The sequence below is a fragment of the Microtus oregoni genome, unplaced genomic scaffold, assembly GCF_018167655.1.
Source record: "Microtus oregoni isolate MIOR12 unplaced genomic scaffold, Mior012 000042F_ref0000377, whole genome shotgun sequence".
Taxonomy (NCBI): domain Eukaryota; kingdom Metazoa; phylum Chordata; class Mammalia; order Rodentia; family Cricetidae; genus Microtus; species Microtus oregoni.
In genome coordinates this window covers 17,138,545-17,149,345 of record NW_024543209.1, presented here as the reverse complement: position 1 = coordinate 17,149,345, position 10,801 = coordinate 17,138,545, and the positions used below count along the sequence as shown (strand labels likewise).

At 44.5% G+C, this 10,801-nt stretch overlaps 1 non-coding gene across 1 annotated transcript; it reads right to left on the bottom strand.

Annotated features, from left to right (window-relative positions):
• Positions 1–851: 851 nt before the first annotated feature.
• LOC121434192 lies at positions 852–991 on the bottom strand. Its single transcript, XR_005972405.1, has one exon. It is a non-coding gene; the product is annotated as a small nucleolar RNA SNORA67 (small nucleolar RNA).
• Between the last annotated feature and the right edge of the window lie 9,810 nt (positions 992–10,801).

The window sequence follows — 10,801 nt, the reverse complement described above, 5'->3', positions numbered from 1 at the left end:
CTTTTTTATTTCTTTCTTTTATTTTTGAGATTATATCACTCCCTCCTTCCCTTTTCTCCCTCCAAACATGCTCATATACTCCTTGTTCTCTTTCAAATTCATGCTCTCTATTTTCATTAATTATTGTTACATGCATATATATGTACATATATGTGTATATAGATACATATGCACGCATATATAGATATATAATCTGATCAGTCTGATATATAGACATATACACAATCTGCTTAGTCTGGACAATCTTATTTGTATATGTTTTTAGGGCTGATCATTGGTATTGAGTAACCAGTTGTGTGCTCGTCCCTGGGGACTATTTCTCCCACCCTCAGCATAGGCGTCTACAGCTTTCTGTGCAGGGTTGAAGCCTCATGCTCTTTCCCTAGGGAGTTTGGCATGGCTATTGTTATTGTCTCTGTCAAGTTCATGTTCAGGCAGTCTTGTTGGTGAGACTTTATTCTGACGTTACTAGGATTTCCCCTACATTTATTTGTGTGCATGTGTGTATACACACACATGTGCACATACATGCCTGCTATAGCACACATGTGTGAACCAGAGAACAACTTTCAGAAGCTGGTTTTTTCCTCCAGCCATGTGTGTTCCAAGAATGGAACCCAGACTGCCAATATATAGTTATTTTAAGGAATAATAAAATGAATCAGAACCTAGAATTTTATAAATAAATATGTATCTTAAATTTTTTGAGACAGGGTTTCACTGTGTATCCCTGGCTGTCCTAGTACTCACTCTGTAGACCAGGCTGGTCTTGAACTCACAGAGATCAACCTGCCTCCTGTGTGTTGGGATTAAAGACATGCATCACCAGTGGCTGCCAATTTTTTAATCATATATGTAGGCAGTTCAAGGAAGGCAAAGGAAACCAGCATCTCTTGCTCTGCAAGGACATTAGGCATTCAGGCTTTTCTTCCAAGTGCTATGTTCCGAGAAGGACACTAGTTAGCTCCTGGAAGAGGAAATAATCACACACACACACATACACACACACAGATACTCTGAGAAAGACACACAATGTATTTTTTATCATATCCAGCCCTTTCATCCAACTATTCCCAGATCCACACCACTTCTCTACCTAACCAACTTTGTGTCCTTATTAAAAAAACCTACTAGATCTGATTTGTGCTTCTCAAGGGTCGATGGGATCATCCATGGGAGCCTGACTGGTCTACCAGGGACAACAACCTTAAAAAAAAATGAACTCTCTCTCTCCCAGAAGCTGTCAGCTGCTCCTTAGCTAGGGAGCCCACTTCCTCTCTTCATGCTGGGACTGTGTTTGACTTAAGCTTGTGTAGGCCTTGTGCATCCTGTCACAACCACTGTGAGCTCGTGTGTGCAAACGTCATATAGCATCTGGAAAACTTTCGCTGTAATTATCCTCTGCCTCCAGCTCTTACAGCCCCTTCTGCCTGCTCTTCCCTGATGCTCCTTCTTTGAGAGGAAGGAGTGTGATCTGCATCCCATTTACAGCTGAGCATCTGCAGTTTCTCACTCTCTGCACCTTGATCGATTGTGGGTATTTGTGTGATATGGGATGTCCTTCTGTGTATGTGTGCTTTTATTGGTTGATGAATAAAGCTGTTTGGGCCAATGGCTTAGCAAAGTAAGCCAAGCAGGAAATCAGAACAGAGAGAGAGAGAGAGAGAGAGAGAGAGAGAGAGAGAGAGAGTAGGTGGAGTCAAGAAGTCGCCATGTAGCTGCCAAAGGAGACAGACACCCCAGAAATGTACCAGTAGTAACCTTACAGCCTCATGGTGATATACAGATTAATAGAAATGGGTAAATTCAAGATGTAAGAACTAGCTAGAAATATGCCTGAATCATTAGCCACACAGTGCTGTCATTAATACAGTATCTGTGTGTTTTTCAGATCTGGGCGGCTGGGAAATGAATGAGTAGTCTCCGCCTACATTTGTGTTGATTGATGTCTATTGTAAAAACAAGCTCCTTTGATGAGGGTTGAGAGGTGCACTTATCCAGAGGTGCATAGCAAAGAAGTTCTCAGGGAGAATAGATTTTTCCTATGTGGGTCCTGGAGATCAACTCATGTCCATGTGATTGCAAGGCAAGTGCTTTCCTGACCGAGTTATCAGCCCAGCTGTCCAGATGTTTTTGTATGTGTGTGTCAACTATGCCTCAGTAATTTAAAAAGTAAGTGTTCCTTGGCTACAAGAACCCAGTACTTTGTGTTTTGGGGGATGTCAGAGCTGAGGCAAGGAGACTGTGTTGTGGGTGGTTTATAGCAGCTTAGTTTCTAGAGCTTATGAATCATTTTGTGCCTATAAAAAGTTTTCTGGGTTTTTTTGTTTTTGTGTGTGTGTGTGTGTGTGTGTGTGTGTGTGTTGTTTCTCTGTGTAGCCCTGACTGTCCTGGAGGAAATTTATTATTATTATTATCATCATTATTATTGATTTTAAGAATATTTTTAGTACTGATCACACAGCCTCCATAGTCAGGAAACAGAGACACGCATGCTCAGCTCATGTTCCCATTTTTATTCCATGTGGGACCTGAGCCCCTGGGATGGTGCCAGCCACATTCAGGGTGAGTCTTCTATCTTCTGTTAAGCTTTCCTGAAAGCACCATCATAGATATATATTCACAGGAGTGTTTCCATGGTGACAACATCCTGTCAAGTTGACAGTTAAGACCTACTACCATATAACATACACATATTTCTGGCACAGTTAGCTGAGAGGGACAAAAAGCATTGGCACTTTAAAAGCAACAAGTACTCCTGGCACTCAGCTCTTGGCTTATAAAACCATTCTATAATAAAGGGAGCCAGGGATCCTTGGAGAAGTGGCTCATTCTGCGGCTGAGGCAGAAAGTACAGGAGAGGAACTGGAATACCCTGCAGTGACAGAGTAAAGAGATTAAGACCACACAGGTTACCAGGTGAAGCTGTCTATCAATAGAATACCGCTCAGAAGCTGAGTGACCTCCCAGTGGCCAAAGCTGGAATAATTTGAGGGGGTGGAAGTAGGAGAGTAATACTGGATTATAGCTCCACTTGTAGTAAAAGAACCTGTGCAGGGTGATGGTGGTGCCCGTCTTTAATTTCAGCTCTTGGGAGGCAGAGGGCGTGGATCTCTGTGAGTTCAGGGCCAGCCTGGTCTACAAGAGCTAGTTCCAGGATGGTTCCCAAAACTATAGATGAAGGATTGGGTTAAAATACGATGTTGGGGTACCTCATACCAACACCCCTGCATCTATGGTGAGCTGAAGGTCCACACTTTTTTCTAGCCTCTAACCACTGGAAATGGCGATAAACAATGGCTGGGCTATTTGATACGCGCACATCACGTTTTAGCTATGTTAGTTTCCTTGGTGTTTGCTTGTTTGTTTAAGTAATTTTATTGCCAGGTCTAGAGTCCTTACTCAGGAAAAACACACTGTTGATGTTTAATTAAGTGAAATCTGCAGAACCAGACTGAATTTTAACATATTATAGATTACCACTGACAGCCCCATCCATCCTACTTAACAGTTACACCTGGCAGATGGGAGGAACAGGGGTGGCAAAGCTCGTCAGCACAAATGCCTTCCCTAGTCCAAAGATCACCTTAAGGACCACCATGTAGATGTCTTGATGTAAAACCAGCCAACCCACACCACCCAGACTGGAAGCATAGAAAGTGGTCTATACCTACAGGCAAAAACCCCACTGACCTATACGACATATGGCACTGTCTTCTGTGTTCAGTGGTTACTCTGTGTAAAAAGTGACTCCAGCTGGAGACTATCAAGGCACCTATAATCCTACCATTTGGGAAGCAAAGGCAGGAGGATGACTTTAGGTTAGGCTCAGCTGCAGATTGAGTTTGAGGCTTGAGGTCAGAGTGGACGACCTGAGATCCTGTCTTAGAAAGTTATCTGTTATTAGTGTGTGTACGTGTGTGTGCATGTGTATGTATGTATGTGCAATATGTATGTGAATAAGATTCACATGTGTGTCATGGTACATACATGGAGGTCAGAGGTCAGCTTTCAGGCATTGGTTCTGTCTTTCTGCCATCAGTTCTGGGGTTGGAACTCGGGTCCTCAGACACGTGCAGTGAGTGCTTTAGCCAGCTGCACCATCTTTCCAGCCTTCGTTCTTAAACACGAATTGCCTTGTGTGGGGTACACACATGTGCTCAGGTGAACTTACACGTCTATAAATATTCCTGTGGGGACCAGAGGTCAGCCTTAGGTGTTATTCCTCAGGAGCTATCCTCTGTTTTTTGTTTGTTTATGCTTGTTTATTTGAGATAGAGTTTACTCTCTGTGGCTCTGGCCAACCTAGAACTCACTGTGTGACCAGGTTGGCCTTGAACTCCAGGAAACCAGTCCAGACTCTGCCTCCCTAGTCCTTGAATTAAAGGCGTGCACCACCAAGGCTGGCTCTTTTTTTTTTTTTTTTTTTTTTTTGAGACGGTGCCTCTCACTGAACCTGGGACTTGCCCAACTCACCAAACTGGCAAGCCAGCATAGCCTGGGGCTCCTCCTGTCTCCATGTCCCCAGTGCTGGGATGACAAGCAGATGCCATCATACTGGCTTTTTATGTGAATGCTGGGGATCAGCCTCAGGTCCTCCTGTTTGGCATGTTCCTGGACTGAATCATCTTCTCCCTGGTCCATTTTTATTTTCCTTCCCAGCCTAAATACACCTTCCTTTCCCTTTAACCTCCCCTAACTCCCATCATTAGGAAACCATGGCATCTTCTATCAACTAGAGGTATCAGTTTTCTTGGGAGGCAGCTGTGCCAGCTGACCTCGGTGCGAATTAAAACATAGTGAAGAGTTGGAGCTTTAAAGTTGCCAGGCCTTCCCTTCCATGAGGACGGGCTCTATTTTCACTCATACTCCCGCAAGAGATTAGCAGCTCGAAATCACTTTGACATCGCCAGTTACTCTCCTCATACCGCAGGGAGATTTAATTCCAGCCTGTGAAATTGTAATTGCTTCTCAAGGAGAAGTGAGGAATCCTGGGTGATGGCCACAGCCAAGCTCAGTGTCAGAGTTGCCAGTTGCTGCCACATCAGATATGCCTTGCTGTTATTCAAAAATCACTCCGGCTTTCCAGCCGGGAAGGCGAGCTGGGGAGTGAGAGTAGATTAACAGAAACTGTCAGCTGTTCAGATGAGCGCCGACAGCAGTGTGACAGAGGTGGGTGACTTCCCATCAAAAAGGGAACTTTTTCCCTCGCACTAGTTTGAGATAAAGAGTTTCACAAACAAATTCCATGACTTTAGGTACGCGGCTAAATGATGCCTCTATGAAGCCGTGATAAGACGAGGCCTGACAATTTCTAGTCAACGATTCTTGGCAAGTGTTGGGCAAAAAAAAAGTTTTTGAAGAGTAATTAAAATAATGAAGATACCATGTCCACGTCAGATTGATGCTTCCGCCGGGTGAAATTACCTGCTGGTGAAGTTAAACCGTCTTGAGAAATTGCTTCGCAGCTAGGGCTGGAGAAAGTAGAAACTGGAGCCATGCTGGCTCATCCCGGAAGACTCACAGACAGGGAGGTTAGCTACAGTGGGGAGAGGACCTGGAACCTGTCACCTTCTAAAGGTGGGGAAGGGCTGGCCAGAGCTAGGGCATTCTGTTCTTCTCCTAAGGACTGAAAGAAGAGGGAAGGGCTAAAGAGGATTCTTTTCTCCTTTCTCCGTGAGTGTACACACCACCGCACTCAAGTGGACACCAGACCAGGATGGCAAGCATCTTCCTCTATGTGTCTGTCTTCCTCCATCCAGACAGGCTATGTCATCAAATCAGGAGCTTGCCATATCAGCCAGGCTGGCTGGCTGGCTGACCAGTAAACTCTCAGTATCCGTTTTTCTCTGTCCCCCAAATCTAGGGGTTACAGGCATGCATAGCCATGCCCAGCTTTTTATATGTGAACTCAGATTCTCATGCTTGCTGAGACATAATCCCACCCTCTAAATACATGTTTTAAAGAAAAATATTCAGTCTGCGGCACTGCCTATGTGTTTCACATTTACTGAAAATTCACTGGGGCGTGGTGGCATATGCCTATGATCTCGTCACCCTGGAGGCAAGAAGATCAATAACTCAGGGCTAGCCTAGGCTAACTTGAGAGTGCTAGGCCAGCCATTTGAACTCCATACATTGTGAATCTTTCTAAAGTCCAAGCGTTAGAGATGTCGGTAGGTGGTAGAACACTAGGCCAGAGTGCTTTAGGCTCTGGGATTGATCCCCAGGCCCCCCAAAAGAAATTTCTGAAAATTCAGACATGGATTTTACTTTTTCTTTCGATGAATTTTATAGCAAATTTCAAGAACCAGATTTCACCTTCATAAAAGGAAACTTTAATTAAAAGGTAAGAGTGCCTAATTTCTGTGTTTTCAATAAAAAGAAGTAGAAAGGGATTGGTACCCATTCTGCTGTATTCCCTTCTGTCACTATGGTTACCAGTTGAGCAATGGTTTGCTGACACACATTTGTACACCTTGTGGGTGTACTCTATGAAAATTAGGTATAGAAACACAAGCTGGGTGTGGTGGTACACACCTATAATCCTAGCACTTACAAGGTCGAGTGTGAGACCAACTAGAGTACATAGCAAAACTCGACTTCTGAGAACCCAAACTACGATAGATGTTATTCTTGTTTTAACCAATATCTTAAAGTTCCACAAAAACAGCGCCTCCTTCCTCTGCATCTGAGGTCTACTGAACATCTCTCCTTCCCCTCCCTCTTCCCTCTTCTAGTCCCTAGTGACTGCCCCGTTCTTCCAGGAGCTCAGCCATCCACTTTCCACAACTGAGCGAGCACGTGTCTCTGGCTTATTAATGTAGTGGCCCTCTGCAAATGACAAAAATGATTTTTGTGATTGAAAGATATTTCATTATACATGTACATCTGTATTTCCATGATAAAACCACAGTAATGACTCTGCTCAGGTAGGTGAAAGACACCCATGGATCAGCCTTTCACAGGCACAAGGCGGGTGGGTAGGGCCATTATGATGAACAAATATATGGGAGAGAAATGGGAGAAAAAGAGGAGCAGACCGGTTCCTGTGCTGTGGTAAGTAAGAGGCAGACCCAAAGAAGTGAAGGCGGTAAGGAACAGGCAGATATGGATAGCTTGCTTGCCACATGGGGCCATGATGGCGTCTGGACCTGGGCTGCTGCCAAGGACCATGTCTGGATCTGTGTTGACATCCATGACCCATGTTGATACTGAAGGCCACAAGAATGCCCAGGGTCTGGGCTGCCACCTGTAGCCATGCTGGTGTCCAAGGGTTGTGCAGCCATAGGAGCCATGCCCATCTGAGTGGCCTGCACTGCCATATAGGGCCATGGTCATCCTGGTGAGGGCTGCTGCCGAGGGCCATGTCTGAGTCCATGGGCCCACTGCAGCTGGGGTCTGTGTTGATGTCCATGGCATGTGTGCATGGAGTTGTGTTGTAGATGTATTGAAGCTGCTGCTCCAGGACCAGTCATTCTCTGTATTTTTACAGATGTATGTGATGGTCTCCATCTGCTGCAAAATGAAGTTTCTCTGATGAGGGGTGAGGGTTGTACTTATCTGTGTGGTTAAGGATAAGTATTTAGAATGTAGCTAGGAATTATACGTATCTAATAAACTGGTTGGGTTCTCTTCCAAGAGTCATGACTTCACTAACCCTGGATACGTGGCTAAGTTTCCAGTACCGGGCAGAATCTCCCTCCTGTGAACAGGCCACAAGTCAGGTCAGACACAGCTCGAATCTTCCAAGTCCCATGTCTGAAGTATATGATGTCTTCAACAATTGGTACTTACCATCAACTTCTTCGGGGCAACCAAGGGCAACAGCAATAGCCTGTGTTGTTCTGGAGTCCTGGGATTTCCCTTACTAACAACTCTAAAAAAGGTATCTCATGCTTAGAGCTGGTTATTTGTTTGTTTGTTTCTATGGTTCTTGGGTAAAGCCTTATCAGCCCTAGTAGCATAGTATAACTTCATTTAAGATACATATGTATTCATATACAGTTATATATGTTATATGCAATTTTAGGTAAATATAAAATGTATTTCCTTAAGGTTTTCCCAGAGATTCTTAGTGCTATTTATTCCTCCTCCCTCCCACTCCTGTGTTGCCATCCTTCCTTTTCCCAATTAAAGCCCCCTTCTCCATGTGGTGGTTTGAAGGAAAATGGCTTTCAAACAGAAGTGGCACTATTAGTAGGTGTGGCTTTGTTGAAGGAGGTGTGGTTTTGTTGGACAAAGTGTGTCATAGTGGATGTGGGCTTTGAGGTTTTATATATGCTCAAGCAGTGCCTAGTGAGACAGACCTCTCCCTGTTGCCTTTGGGTCAAGATGTAAGAACTCTGAGCTCTTTTTCCAGCACCAAGTCTGTCTGTATGGTGCCTTACTTCCCACCATGATGATAATGAACTAAACCTCTGAACTGTAAGCCACCCCAATTAAATGTTTCTCTTCATGAGTTACCGTGGTCATGGTGTCGCTTCACAACAATATAAACCCTAAGACACCCATTTCTCCATTTCCCCCTTTAGATCGTTGGTAGCTCATTAGTCTCCTCTCTAGTACTCCCCATGATATCTCTTTACTTTCTTGGTTTCTGTGGCTACTCCAGGTTAGATCCTGAAGATTTGGAGCTAGGAACCACAGACGAGAGCAAACATGAAGTATTTGTCTTTTGGGTCTGGGTTACCTCAGTCAGTATAACAGTTTCCAGTCCCATCCATTTATTTCATTGTAAAGTTAATCATTAGTCTTCCAGTTTTTTGAGACTTCTCCATACTGGTTTCCAGAGAACCTAGACAACCAGGGTGCAGTCATATCCACAGTGAATGAGGTCCTCTTTCCCCACATACTTTGCCACCCTTGTCGTCAGTTGTGTGCACGTTGGGCCATTCTAACTGAGGTAAGAAGAGAAAATCGCGAGTGGAGCACTTTCATTTGAGATGGTTTTTAGCCATCTTTATTTCTTCTTTAAAGATTCTGTTCGGATCCCAGCCTGTTCAGAAGATCCCTTTCTACACCAGCATCTCGTAGAGCACTGACTATGTTCACCCCGCAGGTTCAGTATTTCAGCTTCCAAACTGAGGTCTTCAATCCCTTTGGCGTTAATAGTTGTGCAAGATGATGGATACCGGTGTAGTTTCGTTTGTCAGCATGTGGGCATCCGGTTTTAATTAGAAGGAAAGAAATTTAAAATTCTGTCTATTAGTTTGTTTGCTGGTCTCTCCCCTTCTCTCTTCCTGGTGATAGGAATTGAACCTAGCTCCTCAGCATTCTTCCTCCAATAAGTAGGCACTCCACCCCTGAGCTCTCTGGCCCATGTTCCTCTTTTAGTACCAATAATTTTTTGACTTTGTAAACTTATGTTTAGAAATAATCTCTAGCCTACAGAAAAAAAAATTAAGAATAATACAAAGGTTATAGTCTAATTGCCCTGCTTCTCACAGTAGCCAGTTCTCCCAGAAAATCGGGATTCCGAGTGCGCTCTGTCCTTGCTCCGCATCACTCAGCTTCTCCATCCATTGGTACGGTGTCTCAATCCTCCCCGGCACCTTTGAAAATGGCTGCGCACTGTTCTGCAGAACGATCTTCTGTTTGGGATCAGGTGCTGCGTCATTACCCCACGCGGAGGCCTGTTTGACCAGAACGTCATAGGTGTGGCATTGTGTCCTTGTCATGACACCTCAGGGCCCCACAAACTGGTACTGAGATTCTCATAACTTGGAACAATGATGTGATCATGTGATAAAGGTAGCACCAATATTTTAGGAGTAAAATTTACTTGTAGCCATGCTGGAGCACCTGTGTTGAGGCCTCCTATAACCATCAGGACAGGATCTAGAATACGCTAAACGAGATAACCTGTGACAGCCATCTGAGGTATTTACTGTTAGCTTATTTGGCTTCACAGGGAAGGACAAGTGGCTTATTTGCATTATGCGAGGACACTCTGAACCCAAACCTCAGGGTGCAACAAATGAATATCTGATTTGAAAAAGACTAATTCCAGTTACTCTCAAAGCCCATGCTAAACCCTTCCCCCATTTCTTAGTAGACCTTTGAAAGCCTGGGCCCTTCGCCTAAAGCTTTTGGTCATCTGCTGTCTGTGTACGCTGAGCTCTTGTTCCCACTGATTCATCTGCTTATTTATTCATCCGTGGAGCCTCTACCCTGGCCTGGATATGCCACATGCTATAATAGTGAAGATACTAGAAACAATCAAAAGTAAATGCCATAGTTTAGCACCTCTACACCAAAGCCAGTCTATGCTGGGATCTTCGCTTAGAAATTCCCTAAACTCGAGGGTGGGCTTTAGGGCAAGTCATTTGATTCCGACTTCTGGTTCCCTGCATGCAGTAAGCGGTCTACCTTACAGACTCTGTGAGCTCTGCTCTTACTCCCTGCTCCTCTACAGATTCTCCACTTCCACTTTTCCAAGAAACATCAGGTTATAGCTGAAGCCAAGGGGCACGGGCCAGTTCTCATATTTTCTTTCCAAGCACTGAGAAAGAGCAATCGCTTTACGGTCAATTCAAATCTCGACTGAAGTTTCCAACATTGCTGCGGAGAAGTTTGAGTTCTCTGACACATTACCGCGCAATGGAGGCTGTTTAGGACTGATTACCAGAAGACAGCGGGTAGTCACATCGTCCAGTGTCCCGTTTGTATTTGCAGTGTTCAGTTACCACAGGTTTTGCTTTTAATTTTAACTGGAGTTGCAACGGTTCCTTGGGTAGACAGCTTGGCTTTGCCACAAAGCAGGAGGGCAAGCTGCTGTTAAATTGCCTTTTCCTCCCCA